Source organism: Phocoena phocoena, chromosome 12 (assembly GCF_963924675.1).
Source record: "Phocoena phocoena chromosome 12, mPhoPho1.1, whole genome shotgun sequence".
Lineage (NCBI taxonomy): Eukaryota > Metazoa > Chordata > Mammalia > Artiodactyla > Phocoenidae > Phocoena > Phocoena phocoena.
The window spans coordinates 16,411,722-16,439,411 of NC_089230.1; the positions used below are offsets into that span (position 1 = coordinate 16,411,722).

A 27,690-nucleotide genomic window follows, 5' to 3' on the forward strand; every position below is an offset into this window, starting at 1 on the left:
GAATGAATAGCGGCCCTTTGAACCTATGACAAGCTGGGCACGAACGTGGCCTTCAGGAAGGCATACGGTACACAGGTGGGGTGCTGGGCAGACTTCCCGAATTCAACTCTCTGAACGTTTTGAAAGCCACACCTGCTGGGCCAATGCTGTTCCAGGCTCCTGGGCAGGAAGGGCTGCCAAGTATGCAGAATTCTGCCAGATTGTGCAGTTATTTTATTAGGCAAATAAATGTCTACAGATTCTAGTGCAAAACCACTGGGCCCAACCCAGTTTTGTACAAACATTTTCAAAAGTAAAAGTGGAATACATTATCAGTCACTCCTTTTCATAATTATAGTTTTTTTGGCTAACGATCATTTCCCTTCCTTCTACATATAATGTCTGGAATATTTGCACAAAGAATATCTTTAAGCGGAGGTTAGCCCCCAGTGGGAGTTACTTAAGAAACCACTGGATACCCTAAATTTTATACAAGTGGGACACTTTAAGAAAGTCCATTTCGACAAAAAATTTCAGGCATAAATTTTATAGAATCATAAATTATGAGAACTGAATTCAGTGACTAGCTGAAGGAAGACTCAGGAAAAAGAGGTAGAGGAGGGCTATCAATCCTTTAGTGCCCTTTATTAGAAATGAAACACATGATAAACTTCACCTGGGATTCTAATTTTAAACTTTCAACTAGAATTTTCTCATAAAGTTTACATCTATGATGCTACAATATGGTCAAATGCAATCTGATTTCAGAGATTCTTAATTTGGAGTAGCTCAAAATCGGTTGCTTGTTGTGTTTAAATAAATCAAGCTGAAATCTTCAACAAACCAATGCCAAGGTCCTTTAATTATTTTATGAATTAAGGCATCTACTGTACATAAGACATCATGGTAAGCACCCTGGCCTCAAGTAGCTGACAAATAATTGTGCCTGTCTCCCTTTACTTGTAGTTTACAAAATGTAACTTTACTAACATTTATATAGAATATATTCTTGGTAGTGGTTCCCTTTATTTGTATGTGGTTCCCTTTTTATTAATGCTCTTACCTTATATTAAAATTTGTCTTATAAACTTTTTTTTAGCATTTAAATGGTGACCTTTTCTCATCCCTTTACTTCCAGTCTCTATTTTCAACAGATGACTCCCTCTCCCTGTTTAACAGATGAATGTAATCATTTACCTTATTATGATTATTGATATATTTGGATTTATTTTTGCATCTTTCTTTGTGTTTTGTTTGCTATTCTTTTCCTCTGCTTCTTTTTTTTCTTTTCTGTTGGTTTTTAAAGTTTTTAATAATACCACCTGCCTTTCTTCTTCTGCTTTAGAATCTAAAGATTTTCTTTCTACTATTTTCACAATTACCCTTACATTTTTTAATGTTCTAAGATTTTTTCCCCCAGATATGTGGTTCTGACAGCTTAAAAAATACAAACGATAACAATGCAGCTTAAAATACTCTCATTACTTGAGAAGTACTGAGGAGAGGTGCAGAATTTTAAGAAATCATTCATAAATGGTCAGAAAGATGAGCTGATGGAAGAGTCATTTAAAAATGTTTAACGTTCAAATTTGATTAATATTTCTCTAGTAAAGTCTGAAGTAATTTGGTCTTTCTATATTTCTCCTGAATCTGGAAAGATCTTAGCACTTTTAATTATCCATTAAACACTGCCCATCCCATCTTATCAATGTTGTCTAAATCTAATCCTTTTTTAACACAAAAAACTCTTCGCACTCAGTGTTTAACTCATTCTACCAACAGGTGTTAATGGCTATATTCACTGTTGCATCTTGTGTCCTGCACCTTCCTTACTTCTCCTCATAATCTATCTTTTAATGATCCTTGATCCTTTTAGTGAAGTCGTTAAGTGGTTAACTCTTTCTATGTCTGAAAAAGTCTATAGAGTGATTGTGTAGCTGGATATAAAATCCTAGGTTGATGGTTATTTTCCCTCAGCACTCTGAAGGTATTACTCTGCTGTCATCTGGTATCTACTGTTGCTGATGGGAAATCTGCTATCAGCCTAATTATGCTTCCTTCACTGGTCATCTGTTTTTCTTCCTTTTCCTTGATACCCTGCAGTTTTACTCTAAAATATTTGAATGTAAATTTAACTTTGTTTATTCTGTTCATAGGCTGTGGCTTTGTTCTACCACCTCTCTAGGTCTGCCCTTTAAAAGCCATAGTCCCAGTGATGGGTCAGCAGTCATTCTGTCTGGCTTTCTTTGCTTGGCTGTGAGGGAAGTGTGGCTCCCCACCTGAGGCCCTGAAAGCACTGAGCCTGGTGCTGGCCTCCATCTTGACAGGGAGCCCAATGGCTGGCTGCCGCTGCCCCATTCTGGACCACAGCTCAGCTGGCCTGTGATTTCACCACGGCTCATCACTCTGGTATTGTTCCAGGCATGGGGACCCTCTTTGGATTTCCTTTTTAAATATTCTTATCTAACATTGCTATGTGTTTGGGGCCAAGGGAGAGCGAAATCTCTATACCATCTCGCTTGGGGGTCCTGTATGGGCTGTTCACGCTTTTTTTCCTTCAGGGAGTTCTATTGGAAAGAATATGGAGTGCAGAAATGTGTGTGATGGATGTGGGGAGTGCACCTTGCTGAGTCAGAGGAAAGATGCTTGGTAAAATGTCAAGTCCATGCCAAAGCAAGGTCACGTGTTTATTGAAATGTGATCATTTCTGCTTCATGAGGATGTCAGAGGCCAAAGCACAGTTTAAGCCGGACCTCGAACAGTATGATTCCTGAGGATTCTTATTACAGACCCTGCAAGATATTAATATATTGTATCAGGGACTTTATTATAATGCTGTTGCTTTGAACCTTTTAATTGCTTCAAGTGTGTCGCCGAAAGTTCCAATATGTGAAGTATACCACGAACACAAAAATGGCATAATCTTCCCTCTACATTTTCTCAATTAGTATTATGTAGACTCTTCTGGAAGGAAAGCTTCCTGTCTCCTCTCTGTATGATGGTACCCACCCAGGGCCAGGCAGGTGCTCTTTTATAGCTCATAAGAGTAGCCTTTGAAGATGATGAGATTTTAATTTGAATTGTGCTATGCCTAGCAAATCACCATGGGAATCTGGTAAAAGCTTTCAGAAGACACTGCTGTTTTTCAATAAACAACATCATAAAAAATTCAGCAGCAGAGTGAAATGCAGAATGAAAGTACTGGTGCATTTTAATCAGAAAATGCTTAAATGATATTGTGGATGAAGATATATCATTATGGATATATTTTTTTAGTAGACATCTGGAGGACTGAAATGTCATTAAATGACCTCTAACCCACTCCCTGCTAGAAAAAGTACATTCCAGATTTGGGCTCCACTTAGAGGAATAATGACTTTGGGGCTTTGTGATTCTAGTCTCCAAGGCCCAGAAAAGCCATGTGGCTGGACCTCTGCCACCAGCAGCTCTGCCGTGAGCTCTGAAAATGCTATCTTGGTTAACCAGCCCCCTGTGGGCAATTCTGCCCTGTGCATTCGGCCCAGCACAAAGATGGCAGCAATCTTTGCAAAAGGGGGCTATGCTGATTCTATTTGGAAGCATAGAGTCAATAGGACTCTCTGTCCTTCTAGCACGACTAATGTTGAGATGCTGATCAAGCCCTTAAAATAAGCAGGAGGACAGGTTTATGGAGAGATCCACCGCCCTCTCTCCTACCTAGTCACATAGAAAAATAGGTCACCACTCTGTGGGCTTTCTGTGGGGTGGTAGTATGATATCATTCGAGTGGATTGCCAGTGGCTCTTATGGGCCTACAGTTTTCCCACTCTAGATCTTAATAAAACCATGGAAATACATTTTAACTTGACTGCTTTCCGTGCAACACCAGAAAGAAAAGATGCCGGTAAAACTTAGGCCAGAGATCTGAAGGACCACTGCAGATTTTACTTCAAAGTTGAGTTATGAACTGGAAAGAAATGCATCACTCACCTCATATCTGTTCATTTCACCTGTTAAAAGAAGCCTCAGGAGTAGGCTAAGTCCCCACACAGTTCAGTGTCTCCTGGAGGTAGTACTAGGCAGACAAATCAGGCTCCAACAGAGCTTCTCCACCGACCTGAGACTTTGTGAGTGTAAGAATGGCAGGAATTCCTGGGAAACCAAGTACGTCCTTCAAGGGTTTTTACACCATAAAAATTATTTATGACTCCTTTGGGCCACACAAGTTTCTAAAAGCCACAGAAACTGTCTTAACCTCATAGAATTTTGATGATTTTGCCTTCCCAGCTGAAGAGGTTTAGAATTCCCTTTTCTTTCTTTCACATCCAATAGTCTAATAGTTTTGGCCTAAGAGGCCAAATCTAACCACAAAAGTCACACTTTCAACTTCTGGTTATCCAGGGCATAAACAACATGTCTGTAGATCTTTGAAGGCTCACAGCCTCTCCTTTCTGTGGCCCTGTAGTCCCAACTCAGAAGGTCATACAGAATCCACAACAGGTTTAATAAAGAGAAATTGAAACTAAAGAGCCAGAATGATTATTTTAGATGAACTGGGAACTGCAGTTTCTTAAGACGGTGTAATCATGAGTGACTAAGAATTGACTGGGAGGGCTTCCCCGGTGGTGCAGTGGTTGAGTCCGCCTGCCGATGCAGGGGACACGAGTTCGTGCCCCGGGCCGGGAAGATCCCACATGCCATGGAGTGGCTGGGCCCGTGAGCCATGGCCACTGAGCCTGCGCGTCCGGAGCCTGTGCTCCGCAATGGGAGAGGCCACAACAGTGAGAGGCCCGCGTACCGCAAAAAAAAAGAGAAAAAAAAGAATTGACTGGGTGAGAGAACTATAGGAGTGAATAGGCGGTTTTGTTTTTGAATGCATTGATTAAGGGCTATCAAGGATTCAGCAACATTGGATAAAGCAGTCGTGGAAATACAAGGGCTTGACAGTTCACCTCACCCCTAGAAGGAAAGCTGTGCAGTGAGAAATACAAGGAAAGCAGGGTGAAAACTAAAAGAGCTTAGTAGTGGGGTCCGGAAGGAGAGCTGTGGTTTATAAGGAGCATGATTCCCGTCGTGAAAAGACTTACTAGGACCACAGTGAAACCCTTGACTGACGAAGTGGTGAATAGCCACCTGGTGGATTATTTGTGGCAAATTTAAAAGCGCAGGCTGGCTTCCTACTCTCGGGATATTTTCAAATCACCAACTTACCTCTCCACCCTTAAGTCAAAGAATAAGAATTCATTTCAATATTAGCCCAAGAAAAACACAATCAGAGGAGGTCACAATGCTAGAATACCGTTATTAATTCCAAGACTAAATACAGTGGATTTCAAAGCTTTCACCAGAAGAGTGGAAAATTTCCCCAGGGGGTTATGATTGGTTTCACTCTTTCGGTAACCATACTGTAAATTCTTTGCTTCTTCACTTTTAGCACTAAGGGCTAGATAGTTTCTCAAAGTACAATAAGCCTAAGGATGCTGCTTTGATTTAAGAAGCAGAGAAAAGGAAGGGAGTTATTGATATGAAACGATTACCGTTTTTCAAAAAGAGTAACCAACATTTTAGAAAGTCCCATTAGAGAATCCTCGGTAGTCCTAGACTATTAGGGAGACAGTGCCCAAGACCTTCCTCTCTGCAGCCCACGACAGTTCTCCTTTAGAGAGAGTCAGGATTTAGCAGGAGGTATGTGCTGCTCAGTCCTATAGAAGGTGGAGGAGAAAATCATTCTCCTTATGCTACATTCTTGCTCTGGACTTGTTAGGTCTAAATCTATCTCATTGATAGTCAGAATTTGGGGATTTAAGATGTCAACTGACATGGAAACAAATGCATTAAAAAACAAATGTCATCCCTAGCTGTTTCTCCTTGCCAGTAAAGACTGAGGGAAGCAGGTGGTTATTAACTTGGAGTACAGAGTACAGACACTCCCCCACCCTCGCAAAGGGGTCTGGGGCTATAACTGTATTTCAGTATGATTTGTTTTGCATTTAAAAACATTATTCTGAGAGGTCCGTAGGCTTCACTAGACTGCTAAAGCGGTTCATGACATGAAGGAGGTGAAGACCCTCCGTACTGGATATGGACAGGAGGCGTATGTCTCTGCCGTAAGATGTATTTCCTAACTTGTACTACAGCACTGGCCCATCCAAAACTGTCAACAGAAGATTATTTTTTACCAAGATTTAAAAAATTCCACTTCAAAGAGTTGGAGAGCAAACTACAACAACCACCAACAAATATTTTTATGCAAATAAGAGTCCCCTTGGTGGTTTCAAGTGCTTAAAAGGATTTCTGTACTTGACACTTAATCTAGCACAGTGGTTCTCAAAGTGTGGTCCACAGACTGCTGGCGGGACTTGAGACCCTTTAGGGGTCCACAAGATCAAAACTATTTTCATAATCATACTAAGGTGTTATTTGTATTTTTGATGGTGTCAACATTGGCACTGATGGTGCAAAACGGTGGTGATAAGTGGTTGGCTCATTAGCATGAATCAAGATAGTGGACCAGGCTTCCCTGGTGGTGCAGAGGTTAAGAATCTGCCTGCCAATGCAGGGGACACACGTTTGAGCCCTGGTCTGGGAAGATCCCACATGCCGCGGAGCACCTAAGCCCGTGTGCCGCAACTACTGAGCCTGCGCTCTAGAGCCGGTGAGCCACAACTACTGAGCCCACGTGCCACAACTACTGAAGCCCGTGTGCCTAAAGCCCGTGCTCCACAACAAGAGAAGCCACCGCAATGAGAAGCCTGTGCACCGCAACAAAGAGTAGGCCCCGCTCGCTGCAACTAAAGCCCACGTGCATCAACGAAGACCCAACGCAGCCAAAAATTAATTAATTAATTAATTAAAAAAAGAAAAGACAGTGGACCAGACGTGACTAGATATCGTGGTACTCTTCACCACTGCACATACTTCAAAATATTTTTTAACTTAAGAATGTCTTTGAAGGAGCAGTAAAAACTATCAGTTGTGCTCAATTTCAGCCCTTTCAACTCTGTGAGGAGATAAGGGAAGATTGCATAAAGCACTTCTGCTACTGACCTCTCGGCAGTCTGGTGGAGTCTAAGGACCCACTTCTCAGATCAATGTGCTTGAATGTGTAAAATAAAACATATAATAGTAGAAAGAAAACCAAATATATTGAATTATTTATCAAAATACTAAAAAGTCGGGGTAAGTAATATATGTGCTTGTTAAAATATTAAATAACAAGATTTCTCAGTGGGTCTAATATCTACCATCACATCAATCCAGGTATTATGGTAGTGTGAATGGTTACTTAAAGAGATCTCCAATAGGAGTAACTGATATAAAACAGAAATGAATTCTATTGGTGACATTATAGGTATTGTGAATACTGCTATAGTTTGTTGCCTATATTCAAAAATGAAGGAAATGCTAAGTTAGTGAAAATAATGACGTATTTTTTTCCTCTACTGGAGTTCATAGACTCTCCTGGACTTTATCCATGGACAATTATCACCACCTGACTACTGCCTATTATTTGTCTATCTATTTGTTTACTATTTGTTTCGCCTCACTAGGGTATCAGCTCCAAGAGAGGTGGGACTTTGTGTTGTTCAGAGCGGTCCCAGGGCTTTGAAGGGTGCCCGGCCCGGAGCAGATATTCAGCCAGCATTTCTCAAGTGAATGAGGAAGTACCATCAGTTCCAGGCCCTACTCAATAAACTTGGCCCATCCTCCTCTTTCCACTTCTAGGTCAGACTCCTAAAAGAACATCACTGCAGATTTCAAATTTACACCTCTTATAAATATTGTGGTTCGGAGCCAGTCTCATTATTTGATCCAAACTGTTTTAGAAAGAAGTTGGTGCTTTAAAAGAACTTCTCAATCAATGAATACAGAGCCTCCTAGCACTGTTCTCTGGGGGTCTGGGGATGATCAGCCCCTACTACTGTGCCCTACTGGCTTTCACAGAGAAAAGGCAAATGACTGAAACACAAGAATTTTCTGCAAAATCCCCAAAGTAAAGCTTCTGTGCGCTAAGACGGAAAATATGAATCTGAAAGTCTGTATATCTGGGATTATAATTTTATCCACGAGAACACCCTGGTGTCATGTGAACGAGGTCAGACAGGTAAATGGAGAAGTAGCATCCAGTTAACTTGTACCTGAATGTTTTCTTTGGCTTCTCAATCTTAATGCACTAATTTGCTTAACTATTCAAATTCCAAAGCAAGAAAGATCTCCTTGGTGTCAAAGCTTAGCCTTGCTCCTTCAATATTTTTATTATAAAATCAACCCATGGGATTCCCTGGTGGCGCAGTGGTTGAGAGTCCGCCTGCCGATGCAGGGGACACGGGTTCGTGCCCCGGTCCAGGAAGATCTCACATGCCGCGGAGCGGCTGGGCCCGTGAGCCATGGCCGCTGAGCCTGCGCGTCCGGAGCCTGTTGCTCCGCAACGGGAGAGTCCACAACAGTGAGAGGGCCGCGTACCGCAAAAAAAAAAAAAAAAAAAAATCAACCCATAGTTTATTATAGAATGTACGGTTAAGCGAAAAAAGGAAAATAAAAAGCAACCCTAAATCTGCCACACAAATATAAATACTTTAAAATAAAAGATATAAGGAATTAAAATATAATAGATAAAAAGAAAAATATTTTGGTGTATAACCCTTTTTAGTATTTTTTATATGAAAGTCTATTTTGGTTACTGTGGGTTGTCCTGACTCTAATGCCAAATTCCAAATAAAATATTAAAAAGAACAAAGGAAGCAACGGTCTTTGAACTTTATTACCCTACACACATATTTTTCTTTTTATATTTAAGTGTGAAATTTCTTCACAAAGTGGCCCTGTTTCTTTAGTTGCATTTCCATTGACTTAAATGTTCCTCCATCTACATTACAAATGGAGAGGAGTGGAATTAATAAAGTAAAAACTCACTGATTACCCAAAAGCTCAGGAAAGTTTGTTATTTACCATATGAACTGGCAACTTATTATTAACTCTTGTATTTGAGGAAGAGATGTGAAGATTAGACAAAGCCTTCACCTCTCAAATGAGAATGGTCAATGGCCCTGGCTGGGATTTGATGTCTCAGTTTTACAGGTCCCGTTTTGGAAGAGTAAACGTGGCTGCCTTAATTTAGTAAGTTATCTGTTAACCTGGAAAGACACGGGACAGAGCTGGAGACACATAATCTGCATTTGCTGTTGTGAGAACAGATGCTTCTATTAACGCAATCTAAGTTGTTTTCAGTTTATTTGAACGAGGATAAAGACCAATCACTTTTGTTTATCCATTATTTTGGTAAGAGTCTCATGGGTTACTTTTTTTCCCCTTAATGCCGTGGCCCTCCGTCAAATCAGTCTACAGTATTGGTAAAATGCTAATGCAGTTTGTAAAAAGTAACGGAGACCCAGGTGTTGGATTTCTGCTGTGGCTTAGCTACTCCTTCACAGAGGGAAGGCCCTGAAATTTCTGACTTCAATATTCCACCTCGGTTCTTCCCTCCCTTCACTGTCCTAAATCCTTTTGAACCTTTTAAACTTTTTAACCAAGGTTTTTATTTGGGGGCACTTACTGAGGTCAAAGAACCCCACCTTCGTGAAGTTCCCACAAAGCCATAAATTGCTTCTTTAGAAGTCTAGAGGCTTCAAATGATAACAAGAACACTGTGAATTACACGTTTCTTGTATTTTCAAAGCCTTTGAACACCTATTATCCCATTTTTACTGGCTGATCGAGGATGATGAGGTTCCTACATTTCTAGAAGGGCCATTCCAGAGGAGCAGAAGTGGCTGTAAAGCTCACTCCTGGCTCACTCACTGGTGGTAAAAGGGTGTTGGAATGTGGGTGGGAGAGAGTGCAGGCTCTGAGCTGCTGACTGACAGGCCAGTGAATTACCATGAATTAGCCGGAAGCGGGGCAATGTGGAGGAGGAACCAACTAGCTGCATCCTTGGAAACAGGCAGAGGTGTCCTTTGAAGAGTGGATTTGGCAATGGAAAGAGGCGAGTTGCAGTGTTGAAGTGCAGAGGGCTGGGGCGTGGCTGGGAGGGGGCAGGGAGCATGAGACAGTGTATCACCTCGCAGGTCTACACCTGCAGGTTAGAGACCAGAGAGGCGGGCTCCTCTGGCTTCCTGCCTGTCTTTCCATGGAGAACACCAGCCGAAATGAACGTCTGGAAGTTTAGGCTGTCCTGTTTTTTAAATAAGTGAAATTAACCAGGGAATTGACATCATGATGCAGCCTCTGCCTACCTGTCCAACCTTGGGTCCCTGTTCCCGCCTCATCCTTTATGCCCCAGCAACCTTTGCTGTCTTTAGTTCCTCCTAAGCAGCAAGCTGTCTCAAATTATTCCCTCTCCGCCTGGCTGCCTTCTACTTATTCAGCAAGACTCAACTCGTGTCACCTCCTCCAGGAAGCCTCCAGACATGACCTCCACAGCCATCCACTGATGCTTGTAGATAATGCCCTGGTGTTAGGACCCAAGGGCTATGTGCCTGCCTCTCCCCTTAGACTGTATTTCTAAGAGCAAAGTCTATCTTGTTTCCCCAGCCCTTACCACCGCACGTGGCCCAGAGCAGACGCCCAGTGCCTGTTTGGCTGAATGATACACGTTTGATAAAAGAACACATACACATGCGATGAAGATGAAGAGGGTTGAAGCAAGGAATAAAACTTGAACATGGGGCTTCCCTGGTGGCGCAGTGGTTGAGAGTCTGCCTGCCGATGCAGGGGACACGGGTTCGTGCCCTGGGCCGGGAAGATCCCACATGCCGTGGAGCGGCTAGTCCCGTGAGCCACGGCCGCTGAGCCTGTACGTCTTGAGCCTGTGCTCCGCAACGGGAGAGGCCACAGCAGTGAGAGGCCCGCGTACCGCAAAAAAGAAAAAAAAAAAAAAAATTGAACGTGAGCTTCACAGCAATAGCAATTTGTGTCCTATTCCCTGATGGTCCCAAGTGCCAAGAAAAGGGCCTCTCTCTTACTTTTTATTTAAAAAGTGTTTTTTTTTTTTTTTTTCGGTACGCGGGCCTCTCACTGTTGTGGCCTCTCCCGTTGCGGAGCACAGGCTCCGGACGCGCAGGCTCAGCGGCCATGGCTCATGGACCCAGCCACTCCGCAGCATGTGGGATCTTCCCGGACCGGGGCACGAACCCGTGTCCCCTGCATCGGCAGGCGGACTCTCAACCACTGCGCCACCAGGGAAGCCCTAAAAAGTATTTTTAAATAAATTAATAAGGAAGAAACGTTTTTGGAAGTGGTGCAGAAGTGGTGATTTACAGATTCTTTTGCAATATCAGAAGATTTCAAAGAGCTTTGCTTGAGGGCAAGGGCTGCTGTCATGACAGACCTGCTTTTTCATCTGGAGGCAGGCTTCCCGGCATAAGCTTCTTCCTCAGCTGGGTCATGTGCACTAGAAATATTTTTAGTAGCTCTCATATTTTGCAGTTTGAAGTGACTCTGAAACCTGCGTCTTCTGACTCTCAGGGACACCGAGGGCACATTACTTTCTACAGTGGCCAAAGTCCCTGGGCTTCTTTTCATCCTAACCTTTCTTGGGTTGTTCTCTACGGATGCTGTGCTCTCAGACGCTGGAGCACATGACACAGGCAGCACGCACATTTTATTTCCCAGGCTGGAGAGTGCAGAGCTGGGAGGATAAACAATTTCGCAATAAGCTGCCAGTGGCCAGGCAGGCAGGTAATTAATATCCTCTGGTCTGTGGGTGGAAGTAGGCAGGAAGAACATCAGTTACATCACTGGGCTGTAATGGATGTTACAGTCCTCTTCAGAGGTCATCTTGAGGTTGAAACACACTTTCCAGTAGTGTCTGCCTTTATAAATGTAAGATGCAGGAATTCATATGAGTGGTAACAGATATAACTGTACCAGACCCAACATTTTACATAATTTCATAGATTACCAATCCCTAATCATCAGTAGAGGTATGTACGTACATCCGTGTTACCCTCGAAGGTAAATACTTATTCAGCAGGGGCAACTCTGGAGTCAGATGACCTGGATTCAGATCGGTGGCACATGATCTACCACTGATCTGCCATCAGTGGCTATCAGTGGTAAATGTATAACAACCACCCTTCCTGAAAAAACAAAGACCTGATTTATAGCATTTGCAGATTTCCATGGTGTGAATACGCCTACCATGGCCAAATTCAAGCCACCATCTTGATGTCAACTAAATAGCACAATTCCTGAAAATTTAACAGTTGCTCAGAGCCAGTCCAAGCCAGCTCCAGAGCACCATTGGTTGAAACCCAGGCTCTACTTCTTACTAGTTGTGAAAACTTAAGCAAGTTACATAGCTTCTGTAGTCCTTAGTGTCTCATCTGTGAAATGGGCATAATAATATTTATCTTAGAGGGATGCTGTAAAGATTACATGAGATAATGTACGTGTGGCAGGTATGAACCTCTCCTGCTGTCGGGAGAGTAAGTGACCAATGGTCCGAGATGCTTTGCTCTGAGTCTATCACCTCATTCCTGCTGAGGCCACGGGCTGCTCTAAGCCAAAGACTGGCAGGGAGGTTATAGCAGGTCCATTCCTGCAAGCTGCAGGACTCCTCCGATGGATGACCTTGGCTTGAAGATTCCCCACTGGCTTGGCCAAAACTTTATTAGAGCTGCACTGTAGTCTGAGCTTCTGCCTACCCAATTCTTCCCTCTCTGTTCTTCACGGGGGTCAGACCTACAGCAGGTATGGTGTCTTTTTCCAATTCCCTTTTCCCTCACCAGCATTTCTTCCAATAAATCTCTGCATGTCCAATCTCATCTTGGCTTCTGCTTCTCAGAGGAACTTAGCATGCTAGTCACTTTAGACTGTGCATATAGCAAGTTCTCAATAAATATTTATTTTTTTAAAAAGAAGAGTGATGTGGGATTCCCTTGCCCTTGAGGACCTACTTCTTCCCCTGGTAAAGTGATCCTGAGACAGAACATCCTCTTTAGGAGAGACGATGACTATCAACCCAGGGGTGCCTCTGCCTACCTCACCAGGGCAATGCAGACCAACACTTCCATCACTATCTCCATTTTTCTAGTTTTCTTTTGCTTGCCCCTCCTAGCCACTTCCAACAATGATGAACTATCCTCCCTTCTCAAGACTTTTTCCCTCTGATTCTGTGATGCCACATCTCTATGTTATCCTCTTCTTGGGACTGACGCTCTTATTTCCCACTCCTCAAAGAGTGCTAAAAAATGGGTGACCCACAGGCTTTTTATCCTCATCCTTGATTTCACCAAATGGCTTCAATTCAACAACTGTCAGCAAATAATCAGTGAGCACCGCCATTGCTCCAGACATGATCTCATCCCTCGTGGAATATAGATATAGATGTACATATATGCAGATAGGTACATATAATTACCCTTTCTCTGGATACTGATAATTTCCAATTCTATAAATCTAGCCCAGCCCTCTCTTCTGACTGCTGGCTGTCTCCATTCACGTGAGCAACTGAAACTCAGCATATCCAAAGCAGAACTTATCTCTCCCGCCCCTCTGTACCTGTATTCCCCACCCACAGTAGTACCCTCCATCGAATTGCTCCAACCAGAAACCCAGGATCTTCCTTAACTCCCCTCATCCTCCAGCTCCACATTCAATCACTCAAGGAGCAATGGCTGATTCTACCTCAGACATGTGTCTGAATCTTTTCATTCCTATCAGTCTCCTCTACCATGCCAATTCTATCCCAAACCAAAATAGTTTACCCTGCCCTACTCCAAGCATCTTCCCCTTGCACAGGATTTCAAACGCAGATCCTGTCACGTCATGCCCCCCTCCCTGACCACAATTCGACCTGTCTCAGACTTTTCATTGTTTTCAGAATAAAGCCTCATACTTATGACATATTTGCCCCTGCCCACCTTTCCATCTGCATAGCATACCCCTGTGCCCTGCCTTCTAAAACTCCATCCATATAAGTTTTGTAGTACCTGGGACTCCTGATTTGTGTACATACTATTCCCACAGCCTGATCACCTCTTCCAGGCACTTGTTTAATGTCTGTTTCCCTGACAGATTATACACTCCATGAAAGCTGGAACTACACCTGTGTTTTTCAGTACTGCATTCTCAGTATCTGCCAAAGCACTGGCTACAGAGTAGGTGCTGAATACTTGTTGAAAGAAAGAGAGAATGAATTAACCGTATCAGAATATAAATAGTCCAAACATTTATGCACAAGACGTACATAACCTCGTGGATGAGTACGTTCATTAAAAGATGCTGGTAACAAAATGCCAGACCTACCAGTTTTATTTATAATTAAAGAAAAGAACCCAGGAAGAAGAGTTTAACATTAAAAGAAAAAAAAGCCGTCAATTTCAGTCACTGAGAGGGTGTGAGTGAGTATGTGTAGGGGGGTGTGTGTGTGTGTGTGTGTGTGTGGCGGGGTGGTGACAGGGGGTCCACCATGGTGATTTGGTCGTCTTGAGATGACTGTGTCCCCCTTTTCTGCACAAACATGAAACTGAACTAGGCTGTCATAATAAGGAGACTGGTGAGCAACAGACTGGAAAAGTTTAGGAGATGGCCATCACTTCCGGGCTTTATAATTTTGTTCCAGAACTTAACATACACCCTTTTCAGACTTTCCTATATTTCACAAATTTGTTCATGACATTCTATTTCTAAATTCCTTTCTCTGATAAATATCTGATTTAGCTTAGCCTTTACAGTCAACACCATCATAATGAGGGCAGCTCCATGTGGTATTTCCAACCTTCACGCTCCAGTCTTAACTCCTTAAATGAGTGGATGAGATAACCTCTATGTTTCTTTTTTTTTTATAAATTTATTTATTTATGGCTGTGTTGGGTCTTTATTGCGGTGCGCAGGCTTCTCATTGGCGGTGGCTTCTCTTGTTGCGGAGCACGGGCTCTAGGCACATGGGCTTCAGTAGTTGCAGCACACAGGCTCAGTAGTTGTGGCTCATGGGCTTAGCTGCTCTACGGCATGTGGGATCTTCCTGGACCAGGGCTCGAACCCGTGTCCCCTGCATTGGCAGGCGGATTCTTAACCACTGTGCCATCAGGGAAGCCCTCTATGTTTCTTTTCTGCCTTAAAAGGTACTATGATTAATTAAGGTCTGTTTTTTTTTCCCTCCCAACTACCTGGGACCCCATGTTAAAAGGGCCCTGATGACAAATCCTGTTCCTACATTTGCCTTCCTCCTTGCTAATCTTTTTTCTTCCTTCTTTGTTTGTAGCCTCTTCTAATTTACCAGTGATGGTGTGATCATAAGTCAAGGGCCTACCCAGTATGACACCATTCCAATAGACCCTGGTAAAGATATTTAATTGCTTCTTGCCACAATTTTGTTATTTGCAAAATGGGACTAATAAGGCCATCTTGGGGAACAGCACAATTTTGGAAGACTGTAGACTTAATGAGAAGCTTTGAATTTCTCAGAAAAAAAGCCTTTCGAAAACTTGGTGTTAATTCAGCCCTTGATGTAAAATCATTTATTTTGACTGAATTTTAAAATTCGCAATGCTAAATGTGGCTTTGCAAATAAATTAAACACAGGTTTTGCTCTGCAGAAGCCTGACTTCCACTAATAACATTTAGAGAGGATTACTTGAGGTATCTTTTAGCCAAAATATTAAAATTGATACTGGATGAAAAGTAGAAACCAAAGTAGTCTTCAGGAATAGGGTATGAAGCAAATAATGCCCTTTGCCAGGTTAGAAGAACTTTTTCACGAAGAAGAAACACTTCTAAAAATTAAATTTTGTTGGATTATCAATAACATTTTATTTACTTATAAATAATCAAGTGTTATAGACCTCAAGTTTAAAAGTACTATTTGCTAAGGTAGCTAAACCTAGCAAAAGTGTTTCTTTTTGCTTTTGATAGTAAAATATTAGTCTAATTAAATTGGTGTAACTTAATTTCATCAGCTATAATAGAGAGCTGAACTCCAAGACCTGCCGTGCCCTGGGAAGTGCCTTTCGGTCCGTAGAGGCAACAACTAACTTAGCTGATAACAACTAAGCATCCATTTTATCCAGAAAAAAAAATCCAGCTAATCATCAGTCATGGCCTAGAGGCAACTGAGAGACCTGTACATAAAATACAGATGTGCACATTTATATGAATGGAAAAACTTGAGAAGGATACACTGACATGGTCATATATTTATCAAACTGTGAATCAATCCAATATTCATTTAGTCATTTATTCAACAAATAATCTTTGAGCACTTACTATGTGTCAGATCCTGTTATTTTATTTTTTTAAAAACTTATTTTAGGTGCTGAAGAAATGCTGGTAAGGCCGCTAAGTTCCCTGCGCATATGCAGTAAATCCTATTAAGTCCTTCCTACATGATGGGCCCCAGGGAAGCAATAAATGGGATGTATACAAAGCAGGGAAGATGATACGTGACCAACAGCAGATGGAATACTTGACAGTCAGGCTGAGAAAGGACTAAGGAAACAAGCTGAGAGTCACACAGGATGAAAAGAGGCAGTTCAGCATGGTGGTTAGGGACATGGCCTCTGAAGCCAGACTGCCGGAGTCTGAATCCTAGTTTCATCACTTCATGGATGTAACTTAACTCTGGGCAACTTGCTTAACCTTCCTGAGCTACAGGCTCATCATTAAATTGAGATCATGATAACATAATAATAATCTCATAAGATTGTGCTATGAGGATCAAGTTAAGTATTCAGGTACTAAGGAACAGCGACCCAAAGGTTGGGATCAAGAGAGAATGGTGATGAGATTTTGAAGGATGGATAGGATATGGATGGAGAGAGAAACGAGAAGAAGACGTTCCAGCTTAGGGTAGCAACATAAGGAAAAGAATGGATATGGGAAGGAGCCTGTTCTCAAGAGAGAATTTGAGAAGCTTGGTTCAATTAGCATTTAATTGGGAAAGCAGTAAGTCAAGGTTGGCAGGATAGGTCCAGATTATTGAGTCTTGAAAGCCGCAGAAAGGACTTGAGAATTCATCACAGAAGGCAGGACACACCAAGCTTCTTGAGCAAGGAATTAAATGACAGGATGTGAAGTGCTGCTTTGGAAAACGAATCTGGCAGCACTATACAGGGTGAAAGGGCGAGAAAGTGGCTGAATCAGAGGAGGTTAGTTAGGAGGCTGTTCCAGCGCTGAAAAACATTAAAGACAGTGCTAATGGCAGTGGCAATGGAGAGAGGGTGAGCGACGCTGAGAGACATTCTAAACAAAATAAAAAGGGTTTCAGTGCAGATTGGACTGAATGGATGAAGGAGAAGAACTTTCCCCCAAAAATCAGGGTAGTGGTATATTGATGATGTATGTATATTATTCAAATGTTTTCAATTGCAGAGTGATCAGATTGGGCAAACAGAGAATAGGCAAGATGCATGAAACTGGCTGCAAAAAACTCTCGCAGGATGCCCATGGAAGACTGAACGCGAGAACCCGATGAAGATGCAGAGCCAAGGTATGAATGGAAAGAAAGAAATATTGTGTGACAGGAGGAGCCCACCTGTGAAGGGCCAGAAACAGAACCCTCCATTCAAAGTAAATGATGAATTACTCAGGCTTTCACGTCTGGGGTTTGCACACAAAGGTAAAAGGCATATACTAATGTATGATATTAGTGATCTGAATTTAATGAGGGGAGCAGCTGGAAGTGACCAAGTTAAAGTCTCAGATGCACATTAAGTCAGAACAATTCAAGTGAGGGGTTTTATTTGCTGACTTCAACTTAGTTCCCACAAGTGAAGGAGAAATAACACTTATCCGGCGAACGTGTCGATCACACAGGGCTAAGAGTGAGCACAGTGGGAGATGCGGTGTCACTCAAGGTCGCCCACGGTGCTTCTCAAGTCCATCTAAAACTTAATGCTTTCTGGGGATGTATGTGGGGGGAGGGAGAGCTGAACAAGCTGATTTTAAAGTTTCTATAGAAAAATCAACAGAGACGAAAGAGCTAGAACAGTTAGGGGAAAAGATTAGTGAGAAGAGATTAGAGCCTACCAGATAATAAAATATTTAGTATATAATATTGTATAGTACATTAATTGTATTGATGATATTATTGTCTATTATATAATAAAATGTATATTATGTGATTATATATTAGTTTACACACAAGAGCACACACACACACACACACACACACACACACACACATATGTAATAGTGTTCTACTATACCTAAAGACACAAATCAATGGAATAACATAAAAAGTCAAAAAATTGATCTCTCCAAAAATAAGAATTTATTATATGGTAAAGGCGACAGTTTAGTGTGAAAAAATAAATTATTCTGTAAAGGTTGTTGAGATAATTTGTTAACCATCTGGGAAAAAAAAGATATTGGATTCATATGTTACACCTGACAGCAGGATGGATCAAAGATTTTATATTAGACAACAGGAATCACAACAAAAACTCTGGAAGACACCATGGAGAATTTTTTTAATAGCTTCAGAGCGAAGAAGGTCTTTCTAAGTGTAACACACAACTTAGAAGCAGCATTTCACATCCTGACATTTAATTCCTTGCTCAAGACGCTTGAGTCCTGCCTTCTGTGATGAATTTTCTAGTCCTTTCTGCAGCTTTCAAGACTCTCAGTTATCTGGTCCTGTCCTGCCAGCCTTGACTTACTGCTTTCCTAAATAAATACGTGTTACTCAAACCACGCTTCTCACATCTTCACATCCTGTTTCCAAACCTGGCTCATTCTCACTTGCATTTTTCCTATGCTATTCATTGGTTAACCTATCCTTTTTCTCTTGGTTTGTGAAGCTTCTTTTCATTGAAGTTTTTTACTGAGATAATTGTAGATTCACATGCGGTTGTGATGCTTTTTGGCTAAATATTATGATAATATATATTTTAAAATAAATTTATTCATTTTTGGCTGTGTTGGGTCTTCGTTACCATGCACGGGCTTTCTCTAGTTGCGGCAAGCGGGGGCTACTCTTCGTTGCGGTGCACAGGCTTCTCATTGTGGCGGCTTCTCTTGTTACGAAGCACGGGCTCTAGGCACACGGGCTCAGCAGTTCTGGCGCACGGGCTTAGATGCTCCACGGCATGTGGGATCTTCCTGGACCAGGGAGCGAACCCGTGTCCACTGCATTGGAGCAGATTCTCAACCACTGCGCCACCCGGGAAGCCCAAAGTCAAAGTCTCCATCTTGAGGAAATTTCCAGTTATCAGGAAAAACATTTTTGGACATAGGGAAGGGTTCATGCATATTCTGATTACAGTTTTCATGACTCTTATTTTGAAGTCCTGTTTATCAAAGTAATCCATGAAAGATGGTACTTGTGGTGAAGTTGCATTTCTTTTCATATTTCCATCTTCTTCCTCATCCTCACTGTTTATAACCATGGCCCCCAAGTCAGGCTCTAACCTTGTGCTGTTATGTTCAGTCATGGTCTGGGCCCCTTCACTCATCGTGCTTGTGGGCCTCATGGTGCGCACGCTTTCTGAGCTAGTCTTCACCATGGTGTGGGAATACAGCTCATCTTCATCCGAATTTTCTTCTTCCTCTTCCAATTCTCGCTCTATTCCTCATGTCTTTTAGCCTTGATTTCCATAGCTTCTGTGATCAAGTCTCTTAAAATTGACACAGGTTTTGCATTCCTGATAAAAGGCTGCTGTAAACGTTGTGTTGCAGTAGCCCTCTGCTCAGAATTCTTCACTAGGCACTTTGTAACAAAATTGGTGAAATCATCAGAACAAAGTTCTGGCTTCCTGAATGTTGGTGGTGGGTTTGCGGGAATCAAAAAAATAGCCTGGGGGTCTGGCAACAGGAGGAGGAATTCCCAGAGAATCAGACTTTGAAGGCTAGCAGGATTTGACTGCAGGACTTCGACAGGACTGGGGGAAACAGAGACTCCACTCATGAAGGGCACACACGGGGTAGTGTGCACATCGGGATGCAGGGGGAAGGAGCAGTGACTCCGTAGGAGACTGAGCCAGGCCTCCCTGTTGGTGTTGGAGGGTATCTTGCAGAGGCGGGGGGTGGCTGTGGCTCACTGCCGGGACAAGGACACTGCCAGCAGAAGTTCTGGGAAATACTCCTTGGCGTGAGCCCTCCCGCCATTAGCACCACCAAAGAGCCTGCATGTTCCAGTGCTGGGTCGCCTCAGGCCAAACAACCCTAAATATTATGATAATATTATAACAATATCGATAGCTGACATTACACCTAGGGAACAGACAGACACAGAAGAGTTTTAAGCAGAAGGACAATGTCAGATTTGCACACTAGAGGCTATGACTGTGGGTTGGAAGATGGACTGGAGCCAGGCTGACCGCCTATGAGGCTTTTGCAGATATCTGGGTAGAACATGAGGAGGGCTTTGTTGATGACCCTGATGGGGAATGATCTGAGAGACGTCAAGGAGGAAGAAGCGACGGTCTTGGCAGCTGGACTGGACACTCTTGTGCCCTGCCTCCTGTCCTCTTGGCCACTTTTTCTCTAGCCATTGCTGCAGCCATGAGATGCACGCAGAAGTAACCTGAGAGCAACCTCGCTTTCTGTTCCCAGTGCTACATCCAGAGGAACCCACATGGCCCCGCTGTGTGCACAGCCCAGATGTGTGGGGAGTTAAGGCTTCATGAGGTGAACCTGACAACAAACGATGAAAGCAGTGGGTAAATGCTTTCTGCTTTCCTCAGTCAGAAACATTCTAGGGCAAATTCTACCCTGTCCTCCCACAGTGCTGGCAAGCTTGAGCCTCGGTTTCCACGGGAGTGACCAATGTCAGGACACGCCCTTGTGTTGATCTTCCCTCCTTCCCTCTCTCTCCAGTCCCCCACTCCTAGTCCCTGGGATCACTGTCCAAATTCTAAAACCCTTCCTCCAAACCCTTGCCTCAGGCTCTGCTTTCAGGAGGATTCCAGGTTAAGCTGGTGACTGATTGCATATGGGTTGGGGGGTTGGGGAAAGAAAGCAGGCAGGGATGACTCCAGAGTCTCTTGTATGGGTGACTGAACCGATAGGGGTATCACTCACTATTAATGGAATACAGGAGGAGATGGGTTTCTTTGTGTGCGGTAGAGGCAGAGAGTAGGAACAGATGCTCATCTTGCCACAGCTATTCCCATCACAATGCCTGACGCTTTGCAGGTGTTCAAAATATATTGAAGTTGTAAGTGGAGAGAAGAGGCAAACGTTGGTGCTTGGTCCACATTTGTATCTATTATTAAGTATGTACTGAAAGCTGGGCTGGGTGTTGGCCAGGTGGCTGTGAAGGGTGCTGGGATTAAAAGAGGAGATCATGTCCTATCATCTGAGAGAATTATATTTTAGTTAAACATAGAAGACATATACAAATGTGAAATAATTTGAAGGATTTTAGAAGCAATATATATTAACAAGTAAAAAATATATATTATTTATATTAGCATGTAAAAACTAAATATAATTCACACCAAGTAATAATTACCTGGAGAAATAAAGATGAGCAGTAATCAAGGTTGGCTGAGGTTAATCTTATTGTCTTGGTTTATTTTTTATTTTTTTGGCCATGCCATATGGCTTGAAGGATCTCATTTCCCCAACCAGGGATTGAACCCAGGCCGCAGCAGTGAAAGCCCCTAACCACTAGGCCACAAGGGAACTCCCTATTGTCTTGGTTTAGATCACTTTTGTTAATCTCATAGGGATTTTGTTTGTTAATAGTGGTCAGATATGGAATGCCATAATTATAGTGAGACTTCATCAACAAAGTTTCCTCTGTCTCGTATTAAACTTGATAACTTTCTTTTATGCACCTGCTGATTCTTTTGACAAGTCTCATCCAAGAGTTTAGTTTATTTCAAAAACTGGCAGTGAGTGTTTAAAACTCTGCAGAGTGGTGAAGGGGTAGCCATCTCACTATAAAAGTCATACCAGGGGCCGCCCTGGTGGCTCAGTGGTTAAGAATCCGCCAGCCAATGCAGGGGACACGGGTTCACGTCCTGGTCCGGGAAGATCCCACATGCCACAGAGCAACTAAGCCCGTGCACCACAACTACTGAGCCTGCGCTCTAGAGCCCTCGAGCCACACTACTGAGCCCAAGTGCCACAACTACTGAGGCCCGTGCGCCTAGAGCCCATGCTCGGCAACAAGAGAAGCCACCACAAAGAGAAGCCTGTGCACCGCAACAAAGAGTAGCCCCTGCTCGCCACAACTAGAGAAAGCCCGAGCACAGGAATGAAGACCCAACACAGGCAAAAATAAAAACAAATTAATTAATTAATTAAAAAAAAAAGTCATACCGGTATAACCTTCCTCTTCAATGCAAAAAAAAAAAAATGAGTATAGAAACATTTAGCTACATGTTGATACAATTCCATTTTTTTTTTTTTTTTTTTGTGGTACGCGGGCCTCTCACTGCTGTGGCCTCTCCTGTTACGGAGCACAGACTCTGGATGCGCAGGCTCAGCGGCCATGGCTCACGGGCCCAGCCGCTCTGCGGCATGTGGGATCTTCCTGGACCGGGGCACAAACCCTTGTCCCCTGCATTGGCAGGCGGACTCTCAACCACTGCGCCACCAGGGAAGCCCGATACAATTCCATTTTGTTTTTAGTTTGTAATATGAAATGCAGAGGCATTTTTTTTTTTTTTTTTTTTTTTGCGGTACACGGGCCTCTCACTGTTGCGGCCTCTCCCGTTGCGGAGCACAGGCTCCATGGCCATGGCTCACGGGCCCAGCCGCTCCGCGGCACGTGGGATCCTCCCGGACCGGGGCACGAACCCGTGTCCCCTGCATCGGCAGGCGGACTCTCAACCACTGCGCCACCAGGGAAACCCCAGAGGCATTTTTAAAAAGCTTCATTTGACTTGAAATCGAGTAGGCTTTGGTTAAAATTCTTTCATTTAATCATGAATGAAGATTCATGTCATGTCAGGGAAGAGTCTCCTGACATGGTGCCATATCCCTCTGCTTAGTTTCTATCCTCCCTGTAGTCGAAAGTATTTAGCCTTGTCCTTCAATTTCCAGCCATTAGAGGGCAAGGCTGCTGCAGCTAACAGATTCTAAGACTTGTTTTGAGAGAGCCTGAGCGAAGCAAGCATTTTTCCAATTACACACTATCTAATTCAATTTACAGTTATTAGAAAAACTGCCATTTCATGTTAATTTTGACATTTTCATAAGTACTTGCAATTAGAATTCAAGCTGAGATTCCAATGAATCTCTTAGATGTTTTACACTTACTTTTCCTGTCTTTAGAGTTCACGAAATATTTTTAAGAACACGTTTGGAGGTCGTTCTGCCTTTGGGGAATTTATGCTGTGTATGTAAAACAGTTGGGCAGTGAAAAAATATTACAATTTGGCAAAGCAAATTGAGGAAAACGACAGAGGTGTGCCAGGTTCTGGAAAACAAGTGTAGGATATGAGATTCAAAATTTTAACACAGATTAAATCGAGCCATTAGTTTTTTACTTTATATAAAACTTCACTGCATAACTTCTTTGAATAGCAAGCTCCCTGGCTGCATTTAAAAAACATTATTTTAAAGAACATTTCCTGACTGCATTTAAAGTGTGGTTCTATTCATCCATGTCTTTAAATTTAGCATTTATTGTATTTTATGAACTGGCCTGCATCTAAAGAGTGACGCACGTCTCTGGAAAAATGTCAATGGATTCTAAATGCCTCATCGGCCAAATAAGAAGATGTCTTCATGCTAAAATATTTTATTCATCAAAGTACTTACTCTGTTTTATTGCCTAAAGCACGCTTCCTAAAGTGAGATCTTAAATGTACAGTATAATATACTCTTTGGTTTCCCACTTCAGTTTAAAAGAAAGCCTGACTTAAGACCTATACAGAGTATTCATAAATACAACAAATCTTACACTATACCATCAAACTCCTTTAATGACATTTATTTGCACACGCCAACTAAAAGTCTAACAAATAAAAAAAATCCTGAGGCAAAGGCAAATAGAGCTTTTCCAAATGTGCAGAGGATATAGAAAGTAAGCTTCTAGAAGATATTCGGGAGGTATATCTCTCAGTAAAAATATCTCCTGCTAATACAGACAAGAATGGATGTGTTGTTATTTCTCAGTAGTTCTCAGCCCTAGCTACATGTTGGCCTCACTTCCGGCTTTTAAAACGTCCCAAGGCCCAGCCTGCACCCCTGACCGATTAAACCAGAATCTTTGGGTGTGGGACCCAGGCATCGGTAGTTTTAAAAGCCTCCCAGGTGATTCCAATGAGCGGCCAGGCTGAGAACCACCACCTTCATAAATCTGAGCCATCTGTCCCAGCTGGGGTGCAGGGCTGAGCCCCCAGCAAGGAGGCAGCTGCAGCTGGTCGCTGACTCACAGTGAGACGTGGGGGTCCGGAGCAGATGAGCTCAGCTGACAGGTGGCCAGCGGGATGCACCTGGCTGCGCTCTGGCAGCTTGGATTTGATGCTCCTGATGGGACCTTCCATTGAGAAAGCAGGTCAGGCAAAGCTGATTTGGCAGCCTCCTCGGGGACATCTGGAGAATCGCTTCTCAGTCCCAAAGCTCCTTGCCTCCCTAAACCCTCTGTTCCGGCCAAGCTGGGTGGCTGACCATAGCGCAAGCCTAGGGCTCTCGGGCTTTTATACAAACGCTCTGCTCCTGCGGTCCTCCCGTCCCCAAAGACTGAGCTCCCACCTCGTCCAGGAAGCCTCCCGCAAAGATCCCACCTCTCACTGATGTTTCTTCTCCTGAATTCTCCGTTGTCTGCATCATTCTTTTGCTAATTAAACATGTCCCAGCCAATGACAACTCCTCAAGTTTGGGTCTTCTGTTGCCAGCCAGGCAGTTAGCAAGTGGAAGGGCAGTGAGGTGGCCCCCGCACTGTAAATGCTCCCCCATCACCGCCCCTGCCCCTAGAGCTGCTCATCACACATGGTCCTCGCTCCATAAATACCTGCTTTTTGATTGTTTATCTCCCCCTTGATCACTGCAGTAGCCTCAGATCAACTGGAGCCCTTTTCTGCTCTGTATATTGAAGCTAAAGTAATTTTTTTCCAAAATGTAAGTTTTAGGATCCCATGTAAACATGCTCCCCCATCCCCAGCCCTGCTTTAAACCCCTTAGTGTCTCCCAGGCCCCTTGAACAAGTCCTGGGAGGTTCTGTGGGGCCCGACCCCTGCCTGCCCACACTGTGGGGTTCAGCTCTCCCTCCCTCCATCACTCACCAGGCCACTCACCGTCTCCCTCCCTCACCCCACTCCGGCCTCCCTGCTTCTTCCCCCGTGCTCACTTTGCTCCCTTCTGCCACAGGACCTTTACACGTGCTGTTCCCAATGTCTGGATATTCTTCCTTCTCCTCTTTCCCTTCACATCTCAGTTCAACCATCACTTCTCTGACTTCTAGACTTGCCAACTACCCCCTTCTATGCCTGGACAGTGGTACATCTCTCTGTGTTGTAAAATGTGACGCAGTTACTATCTCACATGAATCTGTGTGGTTTGGGGATTAATACCTGTTTCCCTCTCAGGACTCTGAGCTCTGTGAGGACAGACAAGGGGTCTAATTTTGCTCAGTGTTTTATTTCCAGTTATTATTGTGCTTGTCACACAGAATACTAAATCAATATTTATTGAATGAATAAATGAATGATGAATGAGTACATGGATGGATGAATAAGTGGATGGATGGATGAATAAGTCACCCATAGGAGTAAAAATAAAATGTATGACTGGCCCCTTGGTTTTGCAGACCAGAGACAGGAAAGCCATAGTTTGGTGCCACTGCATGGCAGCATGCCACAGTGGAAAGCTAGACGTGGGCTCCCCACCGGTGGCTGGGACAAGCCAAGTTTCAAAATGCCTGTCATGCTCACAATGCCTCCACAGGCCCCTCAGTCCCCGCAGTCCTAGGTGACACTGTGGTGGGCAGGATAACAGACCCCAAAGACGTCTACACCCTTAATCCCTGGGACCTGTGAATATGGGACCTTATACAGCAAACAGGATTCTGCAGATGTGATTAACATTACAGTCCTTGAGATGGGGAGATGATTCTAGATTATCTGGGTGGGCCCAGTCGGTTCACAGAAATCTTTAAAAGTGGAGAACCCTTCTCAGCTGGTTAGAGAAATGAGATGGAAGAAGCGAGGAGAAGAGGACTTCCCTGGTGGTGCAGTGGTTAAGAATCCGCCTGCCAACGCAGGGGACACGGGTTCGAGCCCTGGTCCGGGAAGATCCCACGTGCCGTGGAGCAACTAAGCCTGTGCGCCACAACTACTGAGCCTGCACTCTACAGCCCATGAGCCACAGCTACTGAGCCTGCGGGCCACAACTACTGAAGCCCATGTGCCTAGAGCCTGTGCTCCTCAACTGCATTGAGAAGTTCACGCGCTGCAATGAAGAGTAGCCCCCACTCACCGCAACTAGAGAAAGCCCATGTGCAGCAACGAAGACCCAACACAGCCAAAAATAAATAAATAAATAAATAAATAAAATTTTAAAAAAAGAAGAAGAAGAAGGGGGAGAAATGTCAAGCTTGGGAGGTACTCAACCCACCACCAGTTACTTGGAAGCTGGGAGGGAGGGAGCCACGGTTTAAGGAGCGTAGATGCCTCTAGAGAATGAGAACGGCACACATCTGACCACCAGCGAGAAAATGGGATCTCAGTCTACAACCACAGGACATGGAGTCTCAACCACCAAAATGAACAGGGAAATGGGTCTTCCCCTCAAGCCTTCAAAAAGGAATCAGCTTTGGAGACTTCCCTGGTGGTCCAGGGGTTAAGAATCCCCCTTCCAATGCAAGGGGCGCAGGTTTGATCCCTGGTCGGGGAGCTAAGATTCCACTATGCCTCGCGGCCAAAAACCCAAAACAAAAAAACAGAAGCAGTATTGTAACAAATTCAATAAAGACTTAAAAAAATGGTCCACATAAAAAAAAAAAATCAGCTTTGCCAACACCTTGAGTCTAGCCCAGTGGGACTGGTGTCAGACTGCTGACCTATAGAACTGGAAGATTAGAAATGTCGGTAGTTTAACCCACTAAGTGTGTGGTAAATTGCCACAGCAGTAACGGGAAATGAACACAAACACTACACCTGGAGTTGACTCCATCGTGTCCCATCTGTCTGACCACACTCTTGAACACAGCACGGATGAGACTTGTCCCGGGGCAGCCAAACATGACCTACGGCTGGTCAGAGTGACCAAGTGGACGAATAAGTCACTCTTAGAAGCCTGAATGTGAGCTACAGAGAAACATCGTGGGAGCAGAGAGGAGAGCACAGCAAGCGGCTGAAGTGTGTCAAGAACCAGGGAACAGGGAGAAGGGAACCCCTGGGCTGACCGGGTGCCCACATAACCCGGCCGCTGGACCCGGCTCCCGTTCTGAACCACTTCTAGTTTTCCCGCAGGGAGGCTGAGCTGTGCTCTGCTCTTTGCTCTTCCCACGTGGCCTGGCTCTGCGTGGCATCTCCTGATCTTTGCTGGAAGTCGTGGCCCTTCTGTCCTCATTACCGGATACATCCTAAGGATAACTCTTACTTTTCTGTTCCCCTGAGGCAACCTGAGTGGACCTGAACTCCTTGTAACTAATGCAGCCTAACACACGTCCTCATGTTCAAGGTTTGGTCTTATCCACTCAGCCTCTCAGAGTTGCCTTCCTAGTCTGCACAGCAAGTCCCCTACATACGAACCTTCAAAGATGTGGATGTGAGTTCACATGTCCAATCAGGTAAGTTAGTTCATGTGTCTGGTGTATCTTGTCATGTGTGTGCATCCTCTACAAGTGGTGGTGCTTTTCTGTACTTTACTGTACAGTACTGTATAGAATACGGT

At 43.7% G+C, this 27,690-nt stretch overlaps 1 protein-coding gene and 1 pseudogene across 2 annotated transcripts in view; both read right to left on the reverse strand.

Moving 5' to 3' along the window:
* Positions 1-27,690, reverse strand: part of UST (uronyl 2-sulfotransferase) — a 293,263-nt gene that overhangs the window by 71,592 nt on the left and 193,981 nt on the right. The window lies entirely within an intron of this gene.
* LOC136132294 (serine/threonine-protein kinase 3 pseudogene) lies at positions 19,045-27,366 on the reverse strand (annotated as a pseudogene).